This window comes from Macrobrachium nipponense, chromosome 1, assembly GCF_015104395.2.
Source record: "Macrobrachium nipponense isolate FS-2020 chromosome 1, ASM1510439v2, whole genome shotgun sequence".
NCBI classification, from domain to species: Eukaryota; Metazoa; Arthropoda; class Malacostraca; order Decapoda; family Palaemonidae; genus Macrobrachium; species Macrobrachium nipponense.
In genome coordinates this window covers 87,057,162-87,069,308 of record NC_087200.1, presented here as the reverse complement: position 1 = coordinate 87,069,308, position 12,147 = coordinate 87,057,162, and the positions used below count along the sequence as shown (strand labels likewise).

The window sequence follows — 12,147 nt, the reverse complement described above, 5'->3', positions numbered from 1 at the left end:
ATCAATTATATATAAAAAGTAGCCACAGGGAGTAATAAAAAAAGTTTACGGCTATTTTCAGACAATCTTATCTCTGGAATGTTTGGTTTTACCTTGGTCTTGATAATTAGATTTGCAAATTTTAATTTTTATCCTTACGCAGCACTAACAATTAGGTATGTAAACATCACTTGAAATATGGCATATAAGTTAGAATTGGAAACTTCTCGTTATGTATACAAATTTTGACGACAATGAAGGGTGTAAATTAGAAAAGATGACAGCAGAATTTTACAGGAGAAGATAATAATGTATAGAGGATGTCAGTAGTCACGTCTGCCTTCAGATCATTGGCAGAATGTGACGTGATTTTTCTGGAAAACTGGAGATGACTTTCAAGCCCTAGTGCTCGCAAGTTTGGTCCGGACTGTTTTGTTTCTAACTGTAATGACAGCAAAAACAAATTAGTGAATCAGAATAAATCTTTTCTGGTAAATTATGTTGCAAGACGTATGATATGTGCAGTGTAACTGTAACTGAATTGCCGACTGTGTTGAAATTATTATTTACAGGCTGTCATAAATCTGCTTTGAACTTTACGATCAAAACATGCCAGGCCAACATCTGCGATATGTACAAATTCACAAATTGTGTACCGGCAAAGAATTAATTCCAGTATATAACAGATCTTACAATTTTGCTAAAATTGGGCGAAATTTCTATATTGAACACTCTTCGTAAAGTAAAATATGGAAGAGAGAGGGAGATAAATAAAGGACTTGGAACAAAAATAAACATAAATTTGACAAAGGTTTTGTGGCAAACCCCATACCGATAAAGCACGTTGCCGTCTTTACTTATTCAGGGCAAACCAAACCCAGGGAAATGTCATATCCTTCAAAAACATGTGATCTTGAATCTTTTTTACTGCTCATGATTATACTTCTTGGACTTGGTCTATTAGGTTATTTTTATCAGTTTCACTCTTTGAATTATAAATTGGCATACAGTGTACTAAGTGTTAATGAAAGGAGAGTGTTTGTATTATTTTGATCTGTATCTTACTTTTAATTGACAATTTCGGTAGTGTTTGGGAGCATACAGAGTATAAAAACATTGTATGTAATTAATTTTGTGGCGAGTGTCTTTTGTAGTTAGAAGTATTACAGCTAAAGAAGGGATGTAAAATGTTCATTATAATCAAAATATATATGGCTTCAAATTCGATTAGCATTTTGGTTTAGTTATATCACTCTCTCTCTCTCTCTCTCTCTCTCTCTCTCTCTCTCTCTCTCTCTCTCTCTCTCTCTCTCTCCGTCAGCATGAAAATAGTAATATTGATATACTATTAATAATAGCTGATACAATTATTGTTATTCCAAATAACATGAATGAAAGGAACTGTATTCCAGTAACTTGTAGTGTATACAGTTCGAAATGTTGTGTACGTGACATATCTCGATTCAGGTCGCCCCTCATTCTCCAGACAGAAGTAAGGGTAATTTGTATTATTTTCTGAAATTTGTACCTAAAAATGTTCCCAAGGAAAGATATCGCAGGTCACACCCATCTAGAATTGTGAACGCTGATAAATAACAGAGGCAAGGTCTTGCCATACTCTTATTCAAATAAGTTTCACTTTCTATCTACTAGGGTGTGGTTTTTTTAGTTTCTTTTTCCTGTGCTTTATTCGATTCTCTCAGCATTGCTTGTATTTCATTTCTTTATGTTTCTTGACACTTATTGCTGGAGTTTGTGTGACTCATTACTGCGAGAAGAGTAGTATCTTTTATTTTTGTTTATTCAGGCGAGTTTAATGTGTAATTGCATCAAATTCTCTTATTCATTTACTTTTGTTTCTCAGGCTGGTTATTAATTAATCTGAAAGCCTTTTATGAGTCCGGTTTCACGTGTAGATAATATGAAAAAAAACTTGAGTTTTAACTTGACATGCTTTTATATGAGCCAGAATCGATTAGTTTTTCGGTATTGTATAAAAGAACTGCATCTAAACTGGTCTGGTTACTGATTTTCCAAAAATTATCGCTAATTGTCTATGGGTCATTCATTCTTTTTATTTTTTCACGGCTTTTTGGCATTTGGTGGCATTTGTTCTTCGTAAATTGTAGAATAGTTGCATTTGTTCGTATATTATCAGCGATGTAAATGTTGGCTTCTCTGATACGCCGAGATAATCTGGTATTGATTTAATTTGTCCTTGAGGTTCTTTTCATGTAAGTATTTGTATCTGGATTGGAGGCTTTTGTCATTGTATAAGACAGCTTTATTAATTTTCTTGTTATAATTTATGGCCATTTGTGGGCTGCTTAAGAGCCTCTAATAATGGGAGGTGCTTTCAAGGCCATATATATACAAATACATATATAGTTGTATTTAAAGGATGTCAGGTGGTAACTTTGTTTTTTTAATCTGTATCATTTGCTGTAATAGTTGGTTTATAATGTCAAGGCTAACAGGCGAGCCCAAACGGCCTCTTCGGTGCCAAGGTTTAACTACAGGCTAGGTTAATCTGAAAAGAAGGATGTGTAATAGGCCCTTGATTCTGCATTCTGCCCTGTAAGTCATCCGTTCCTGGACATAATATCCTTGATTGCCGAGTTATTGAAGTAGAATTTTATTACAACACATTGTAATAAAGTTTTGGTTCATATGATTAAACCTTACACATCCCTCTGTAAGTTTTATTGAAACATAATGTTTGCTTTGCTGTGTTAGCAAACCTTTTAAAATTCTCTGGGAGACATGAACTATTGAATTTCCCGAGGTGTTCTGTACTCGTGAAGTTTTTGAGGATTTGTAGTGAAAGAGCATTTAATGTGCAAAACGGGACTTTGAAAATGTCCCACCTTCACAGAAGTGGTATGTGAACAAAATTAAGTTTGAAACCATGAGATCTGGTGTGGCACGTGAAGAGTATGTGGACCAATGTTGGCTGTGAAATTGAAAAATCTAGCATGCGGGTTCAGGCATGATGATGAAGAAAAATAGCTTTTGGGTTTTTTTATTTATTCATTTATTTTATCTTATTTTTTTATTTTAGGGATGTAAGATAGGCTGGTCAGAAGAATGCAGAAGGGAAAGACCCAGAATATGTCGGATGATTAATGTGGAACAAGTAATATAGACAAGAACGGGAGTATCGGTAGGATAGAACTAAATTCTGAAGTTTCCGTTGGGAGGGAGATAAATTTTGCACCAATTTGGGGGTTTTGGAAGTATGAAGCCTCAGTAAAGTCCTGGAAACTGTTGCTTGTAACGGGTCGTTTCCATTTAGTAAACAGTTAAAGGATGAATTTGGAAGCGAAGGTTATTTTTAATGAAGTTTTCGGAGGTATCGTTAAGGAGGAAATGAGTTTTCAACAAAAAAGTTTATATCTTGATACCATTTTCTCACTTATTGGTTGGAAAGTTTTTCTGTTTAATATAAAAATGCGGCTTATTTACAACCACCTCTTCGTTTCGCTTTTCCGTTGTCACTCGAGTAAGATTAGAAATGTTGCGTTCTGAATTAGGAATGTAAATGTTAATTCAGCGAAAAATAGCATCTTGAAAATGTGTTAATAATAGTTGCGAAACTGTAAGCAAAGTAACGAGTGTTTGATACCATAATGGTGTTACACTCAAGATGGTTTTGCTCTGACTTTCTTCTATATTATATTGGTTCTGTAATTACCTTACAATAGCTCTCAGAATTTGTAAATTTTCTGATTAGAGAGAGAAAAAAAAGTGTGAGCAGTTAATAATGGGTCGTTTCTCTGTGTTAGAAATTAACTTTAATCAAGATTTCAAAGTAAGTCATGCTGCAACAACGTTTCTTTTATTTATTTGTACCATCATATGAGCGAGCGGTAAACGCAAAACAGTATGCTCTTGGTCTACAGCAGTAAACAGTTTTCAGTTGGGGTTCATATGCAAATGAACGACCTTGCCCATTTCCTTTTGTAATTTATTCATTGTCCGATGATGGCCATGATAGACCTGTGAAACCATGGACCGGACTACTGATATAGTAGGTACTGGGGGAGGAAGATTAATGAGAGAGGAGACCGTGTTGTTATTGAAAGGGTCGTAGAGAGAGAGGCAGACAGACAGACAGACCGAGAGAGGGAGGAGGGTTACAGGAAAGGGTTCAAGAGTGAGGAAGTGGAGGGTTTACTTCCCGTTCAGTCGTTCTGTCAGGCAATTTAATCCTCGCAGATTGTCATCAGGAGCGCTCGCTCTCTATCCTCCGATTTTTCTAGCTATTCTCCACTATGAAGTATGGGGGGAGTAGTGTTTTATTGTTGTGTTTGCTGGTTATGATATTCTTAGGGACAAAAATATGAACAAAAAGACAATTTATTTTCGCTTTACGAAAGAAAATCGATCAATTAATCTATTGTTTTTTATGTGGAGTTTTTGGATTATGTGAAGATTGGCGAACCCCTTGTTTTTCAAGACAGTATTATATCACTCTATACGTACGTGTATATATATATATATATATATATATATATATATTATATATATATATATATATATATATATATATATATATATGTGTGTGTTTGTGTGTGTGTGTGTGTGTGTGTGTATGTATATAGAGTGGTATAATAGTCTTGAAAAATAGTGGGTTTGCTAATTTTGGCATGATGCATGTTTTTATGTGTTTGTCTTTTATATACCGTTAATTAAACGTTTACTAGATATAGATCTTGATAACCACAACTTGGTTTGTACACACAGACACACTGGCGTATCATAGGATTATATGTAAAATAATAAAACCATGGATATGAAAATTCTTTTAATAACCCAGTAAGTTATGAAAATGAAAATATGCACGAAAAAAATAATATTTCCGAGTTCAACTGGACGAGGATGCCGTCTCAACTTCCATTGTGATGGAAAAGGGTGAACGGGATGGGCTTTTCTTCCCCACCTCCCACCACTTCCCTTGTGCCAGATTAGCGGTGTGTTGGGATATTGGGAGGGTGCTAGAGTGTCGATACCGGGATGGGGCAGCTCTATCAAGATCAACACGGGAGTTTTGATGTTGTTTTGGGGTGGTGGGAGGTTTAACTACAGGAAGTATTTGAGGATACTCCCCCTTCCAGGACCCTTCGCTGTGTCCGTCAGTTTAACTCTCGTTTTGATCTTATTTTTGTCCTAATTATTGGAGCAGTTACAAATATACAGAATATCTGTTTACTTTCATGATTTAAATTTAAAATGGCCTTTATGTCACAAAGGGTCTGTTAAATCTAAACGTTTTCGTATGTGTTAAGAGTTACTTATTCAACTTTGAACGACATATATTTGGGTTCTGCGTTTTTGTTTTATGGGTAAAGTTACAGAAGTAGTCTACAATAGTTTCACTGTGAGAATACCGGGAAGGTTGTGGAGATAACCTCGCAAAGACACGAAAGGTGCAAACAAAGACTTCAAGATGTCCATATATAATAGTCTTCCTCAAGTTGACGACTGACTGAAAAGACAATAGAGTAACAAGACAATCACCAGTTTTCATTCATAAAGAATGTTAGAAGGATGATTGACATCAATTAACACTTCCTTATTTCACAGTATATTCAGTAAGCTTGAACTTTATTAACAGTTGACATTGTTAAAAAGAGAGGGAGAGAGAGAGAGAGAGAATTGTAGGATGGTGGGTGAGGGACGGATGAATATGACCTGAGTGTTGGCTGAGCAGCAGGAAACCGCTGGTTTAGTGAGACTATAGGATGGCATTACTTGATGTTCAGACCACAACAGCGTCACAATGATAATGAAGATATTATCAGACACTTCAGTTCAAACCTTCGAGCGTTTTTGAGTTTCATGAAAGGGCATCAATTGTACGAGGACTTGGCATCCTGTTTCAATAAGGATATATGTCATGATCGGTTAATATATGAGGTTGGGTTATATGACTCGTGTCTGCTTGGTGAGGTCATCATTGAGGACGATTCTACTACTTTTTGGACAGAAAGTCTGGATTGCTTTGTCCTTCTTAACCGCGTGTTGCTCTACATGTCATCTCTTTAATAATTATAAAAACTCTTCCATTTACCTTTTTTTTTTCTCCAATATCGGTAATCTGTTCTCTTTTGTATTGCCCTCTGGCAGACAAAACTCTTGCCAGCCCTTGCTAACATGTTGGGAATGACATTAAGCTTCATAAACTGTACTAATTCCATAGCAACGCGGCGGGAATATACACCAGAGCACTGAGAGAGAATAGAAGAGAGAATGCTGGGACTGATTCAACTATTAGGCATCAAGGCTCTTTTAATGGACATTAACCGTAGTGTGTCGCTTTTGGTTTTCAACACCATTTCTGTACTAAGTAGCATCTACCTATCCAATCTCAAAATCGATTTAAATGCATTATTGATATTCAGTTTTTCCCAAATTACATTTATATAGGTCATGTCTGTGTCTTTGAATGAGATATATGACTATGAATAAAATTAATTCTTGGTGAATTGTGTCCGTTTGTTATTATTAGGAAGAAATAAGAAGGGATCACAATTTCCATCAGAAAGTGTTAGAATGTTGATTTATGGGATTTTCCTTCAACTGTTTTAATTTATTTTCTTTTAGAATTTTTATTTCCAGAAGTTACTGGCAGTGAAGAGGCCATCAATGGTAGTATTTGAATATGTTTTCTTTTTTAATATTTAAGAGTAAGCAACACAGCTTATAGTATGGTGCAATTTTTATTGGGAAATATAATTGTCGTGTCCTTAACTGAAGTATATACTATTTGAATCATAGGCTTCTCTGATATACTTTCTCCTCGACCTTAATATTTAAACCGGTATGTTTACTTTCTCTCGTATGTGTTTTGCATATTGAACGTATTTGATATTATGCCATTAACTATTTGTAGGCGTATAAATTCTCTCTCTCTCTCTCTCTCTCTCTCTCTCATTACTCTGGTACGATCGTAGCTGATGTGAAATTGTCGGTGTCAGTTTTTTTTTCTCGTGTTGGAAAATTTCGTGTATTAATTGATCATCTTTGTCTATCCCTGTATGGCCCTGAGCTCATATAAAGAATATTTTCATATATACACCAGCATACTCTCGGCCTTTGTTCGGATAGACATGCTTGCAAAAGGAGAAAGTGATTTCTTTAGTAAAGCCCCTCTTTACGCCATATTAAAATGCATAGACATAACTCTTGGTATCGTAATAGGTTGACGATACTTGAAACTAAATCTCCCTATCATTACTTTCACAAGATTTATAAAAAAAAAGAAAGCAAGAGTTGGCGTGAGAGCTTTTCACGCCCTATTTTTATGAAGTTTATTTGATATACTCCCGCTTTCATCTTGCCAGTTGATTCCCATACCAGCAAGTAACTACGTCGTTCACGCTCTCTTACAAGAAGACTGGTCTTTTCTCTCGGTAGTTGCTAAGATGATGACAACTACGTTAGGAATCCCTTTGAGCAAGAGCTGCCATCTGTTTTTCTTCATGATCATGTTTGCATATACTCACAGCCCAGTGATTTGCATAATAAGAAATTAAGTGCTACCCGCTGAAAATGGACAGAGGGATAGTTCGGTAGGCATAAAGATATATGATTTATTTTCATAAATGTATTTATACACATATACGTGTGTGTGTGTTTGTGTGTTAAGAGAGAGAGTAGTTCGCACAGTTAAGCTTGCAAGGTGGAGGGAAAATACCGTGCATGTGCTCGCGCGTGCTACAGCAACAGCAAATGGTGAGAATTTTATGTGCGCATGACGACTGGTATATGATTATGATCATCATTATCATCAGTGAGCTTTTAATGGCGGTCGAGGGCGTAAGTATGTCAGGGTGAGCCACCATTACTGTAGCCTGTTAGTGACTCACCCATCCTCACCCTTTAGCGGAAAAATGATAAATGGGTGATCCAATCCAAGGCCGATGGGGTGATCGATCTCTTGACCATCTTTCGAGGAAGGCGGATGTGCCAGCGACAGGGGGCTTCCTTCCTTCCATCCTTCCTTCTCTGCATTTTAACCCATTTTGTGTGAAAACTGTGAGAGGTGTCGTCTGCCTCTTACGCTTTATATACAGCATTGTTTTATTAATTATGGCGTTACTGACCCTGCTACTGTAATGGTATTGGTAACTTAGTCAGCAGGTTATTTTCTTGACCATAACACCATTTTCTGTCACTTTAGTCAATTGCTGATGTCCGTTTTTTCTGTTGCTAATCATTTGTGTTCATTGATCATTAACTTTGATTTCTTCAGTTTTAGAGTCTTTGCAGTATCCATTCGGCCTATAACAGCAACTACTTTTAGTCTTTATTTAACTTCCGTTTCCTTACTTCCTTCATATCAGTTTAACTGCGAAGTTATACCACAATTTTACTCCTAGAACTTTGTACTTCATCTCCTTTACTTTCCGGATCTACCTTCTTTTCCAGCCACTTCAGTTCCCTCTTATCGCTCTCTTGATTATCAAGAAGTGATCCCAAAACTGTGGTGGATTCCTATTGTTTCAAGAAACAACTGTGACTCAAAGAATATTGGAGGAAATGTTAGAACTGTAAGGTAAAGACAGTTATTAGATACAAGGTCCCTGAAATTGAATGATAATGACTTTGTCCGTAGAACTCGCCAAAGAAAAAAGTGTCTGATGTAGATTACCAATAAAAGATTCTGATTTGGAATTTATCTTCTTATAAAAGGATGAAAACAAACTATGTAGTTAAAATTTGGAAGTCTTAAAAAGTAGGTAGGAGTTATCCTTGAGCCATTTTTAAATATGGTAGCGAAGTAATTTGCTTGTTTCCAGCAAGTCGTGAAAGGCAGGCTATTATTTTGTATAGGAATATCAGTTTGAACATTAATGTATTTTTATTTCTTAGTAACTCATTTTTTGTAGAATGCTGAATGGTTCTCAGGGTCACCGTGCTTTGGCTTTTTGGTAAATATTCTTTGTGGCTTTGAATTTTTTTAAACCCTCAGTTCAAGTTTGGATCATAATACATCAAAGTTACATATGGGAAAAAAATGTAATTTAATAGAAGGAAATGGGTTTTACGATTACAAGTAAAATAGTGATGTGTTAATTTATAGATATAGGTTGCATTTATGGAGATTCAGCAAGGATCATTACAATTAATCATCAGGTGACAGTGTCAATTAATTATTCGGGTGTCCTTTATTTTATAAGTTCACTCTTGATCTTTCAGAAAATTAACGGATATTGCTTCAAGCGTAGTTACTAGATTATTTTATGTCATATGTTTTCCGAGAGAAATAATAATAATAATAATTATTATTATTATTATTATTATTATTATTATTATTATTATTATTAATCATAATACGCATATTTTTTGCAGAAATTAAAGGAAAGGAAAACGGAATTTGCCATTTCGCTCCGTTCAATTTATTCGTCAATTTATTTTTGGTATTTGATTATTTCCTTATATAATTGCCTATCTTTTTCTTAGAAGTTCATTTCTTTTGCAGTGGTTTTTAATTATTGTTCTTTATTTTCCATTACTCGCATTTTCCTGGGTAGGATGCTTCTACCCTCTTTTTGGCATACTGTTGAGCTCGGCTCATTTTCCTCCAAACACACACACGCACGCAAAATATTCTGTCTTGTGTCTTAGTGTTTGCGAATATATGGCTTGGTTGTGGTGTACAACTGTACATACCTACCTTCCGATCCTCAACGTGAGTGTTTGGATGAGGATGGTCTGCTCCTACGTCGTTCCTCCCTTTCTTCCCCTTCCTATTGCGACCTTCCGCCGCCAATTGACTACCAGGTCCACGATTTACTATTTATGTCAGCAGGTGTTCAGTTTGTTTTTTCAGGAAGCGGGCCAAAGTCTGCACCCGTAACCCGGCATCGATCTCGGGAGTCTTTCAGGTAAGGCGAAGATAGAAATTGATAGAATCTGATTTGTAGTGTTCAGTAAGTGTGTATACTTTTCCTTAAACAGTTTCTATATCTGTAAATTGGAACAAATGCGCTTATTATGAGAACAAATTCTACATATTTACGCGGAAAAAATAATTGCATAGTTTACGATACCTGATGTAATGTCAGAGCCGTAAACGTACATTAATATGCTGACATACATAGCTATCGTTGGAACTTTGTAAAATGAGCGGAAAGATCCTAGACCATCAGTTCTGCGGAAAGGCTGGCAGGGGGGATATCCTTTGTATCCTTAAGTGACCAGCCAATTTCCCGAGATCCCTGCATAAGAAGTATGTAGGCGTGGCTCCACGAGTGGCAAAGACTTGCCGCCTTGGGAGAGAACCTGTAGTCTGCATGATGAAATATCAGGAAATGACGCCAGGGATTCCCTCCCACTGGCAAGTTCTAATAAGGTCGTTCCGAGGGTTCTCAGGAGGATAGTGAGCTCTTTAAAGGTTCTTAGCTATGATACGCTTCATTGTCTATTCTGTCACTTAAGCTCCACATACCTGAAACGCTGTGACTTTTATTTACCCAATCGGATGACTTCTTCCGGCTAATGCCCACTGATATTTAATTTGATTTATATATTGGTATATTGATTACTACTATATATATTATTATCTATTATAATATTAATTATAGTATATTATATATATCTAATTAGTATTATATAAAACATATATATCTATATATATATATATATATACCATTTTGATAACTAGTACATCATATAAAGAGCCTCTGGCACTTTGAAAGTTAATGGAATATTCGTATTGAAATGAAGCCTATAAAAAACCTACTTCCCAGCAATGACTGAACCAAAAATTTGAAATCGTTAATATCAGTTACTAGCGTTCTGCCATTATCAGGTTACATGTATTTTTAATTACAATAAAAAAAGTCAAGTTCAAGGTCAAAGGCAGTCTCAGTTACGGTAAAGAATTTAATGAGCGTATAATGTTACCAGTGCAAATAAATTGTTGGAGGGTAACAGTTACACTGCCACAAGCGCCACGGGATGACACATCCGGCCAAAGGAAGTGACGCTCTTGCTGCCTCCCTTACTGGAATATTTATGTAATGTCACGACTTGGCTTCTGTCGAAGGAAATGACCTCAAAAAAAGAACCGACGTCAAAGGAATGCTTCACGTAACTGAGCCTTATGAGACATTAAAGGAATATGCTAGTTTCTGAGAGCTTTGGTTTGTTGTCTATTCTGTTGCATCTTTTAATGCATATACCATCTATCTATCTATACATATATTAGGGAACTTACATTTAGTTAATTTTGAAAAAATTATACCACTATTTTTCGTATTGGCATATTTTAATTATTTTTGAAGTAAATAAAGGGTTAATTTCCTACTTACTGTGAACTTTTTTTTTCTTCGTTCATCATTGTGTCATATCCTCCCAGTTTATTAAAGTAAACCTTTAAAATGCCTAGATTGAGTAAAACTATATAACCGCTCCCTCCCCCTCAAAAAAAATGTTCATGACTTAATTGATAAAAAAAAATAAAAAAAACATGACGCGTGGAAAATTTTAGTCACTTCAGTGACAAGGTCATTACGTGGGCCTGCGTGAGTTTTTATGATTTTAAGAATTGAGCTGCAGGTTACGTAACCGAGACTTGCTTTGCTGGATATCTGCAATTGAGCAAGAGACATTCCCTCAGGTGTATGTATAGGAATGTGTTGCTTTATTTTTTATTATTATTTTTGTAGTGCCCGTGAATTTTATGGATGAGGTGAGGATTTGAAATGAAGTAGCGTCGAATAGGGATGTAAATTCGAAGCAGCCCACACAACCCCATAATAGCTTGTAATGTCAATTGCCTTTCTTTGATATCTTGAACGATCGGATACTCTGTGTACGTAAACTAAGTCCTTTATAAAGAGCAAGACAGCTGTCAGTGTTCAAACATTTCACCGATTAAGAGAGAGAGAGAAATCTGTTTGTATATGCACATGAGTTCAACTCCCTCAACGTGGTGGTCTGGAGAGAGAGAGAGAGAGAGAGAGAGAGAGAGAGAGAGAGAGAGAGAGAGAGAGAGAGAGAGAGAGAGAGAGAGTTGAATACTTTGGTTTCCTTTAGGTATATACAAGTTTTGATCCTTTCTGAGCAGCAGACGGTTTTCTCTTGTAATCACGGTCCGAAAAGCAAATGTTTTGTAGTTTTGATGATCTAGGACCGAAGGTAATTGCATTGCAAAGG

General features: G+C 35.9%; 2 long non-coding RNA genes across 3 annotated transcripts in view; one reads left to right on the top strand and one right to left on the bottom strand.

Moving 5' to 3' along the window:
• The window catches only part of LOC135219434 (uncharacterized), a 135,481-nt gene that overhangs the window by 53,780 nt on the left and 69,554 nt on the right, over positions 1-12,147 (top strand). The window lies entirely within an intron of this gene.
• LOC135219432 (uncharacterized) overlaps positions 1-12,147 on the bottom strand; it is a 31,203-nt gene that overhangs the window by 1,535 nt on the left and 17,521 nt on the right. The window lies entirely within an intron of this gene.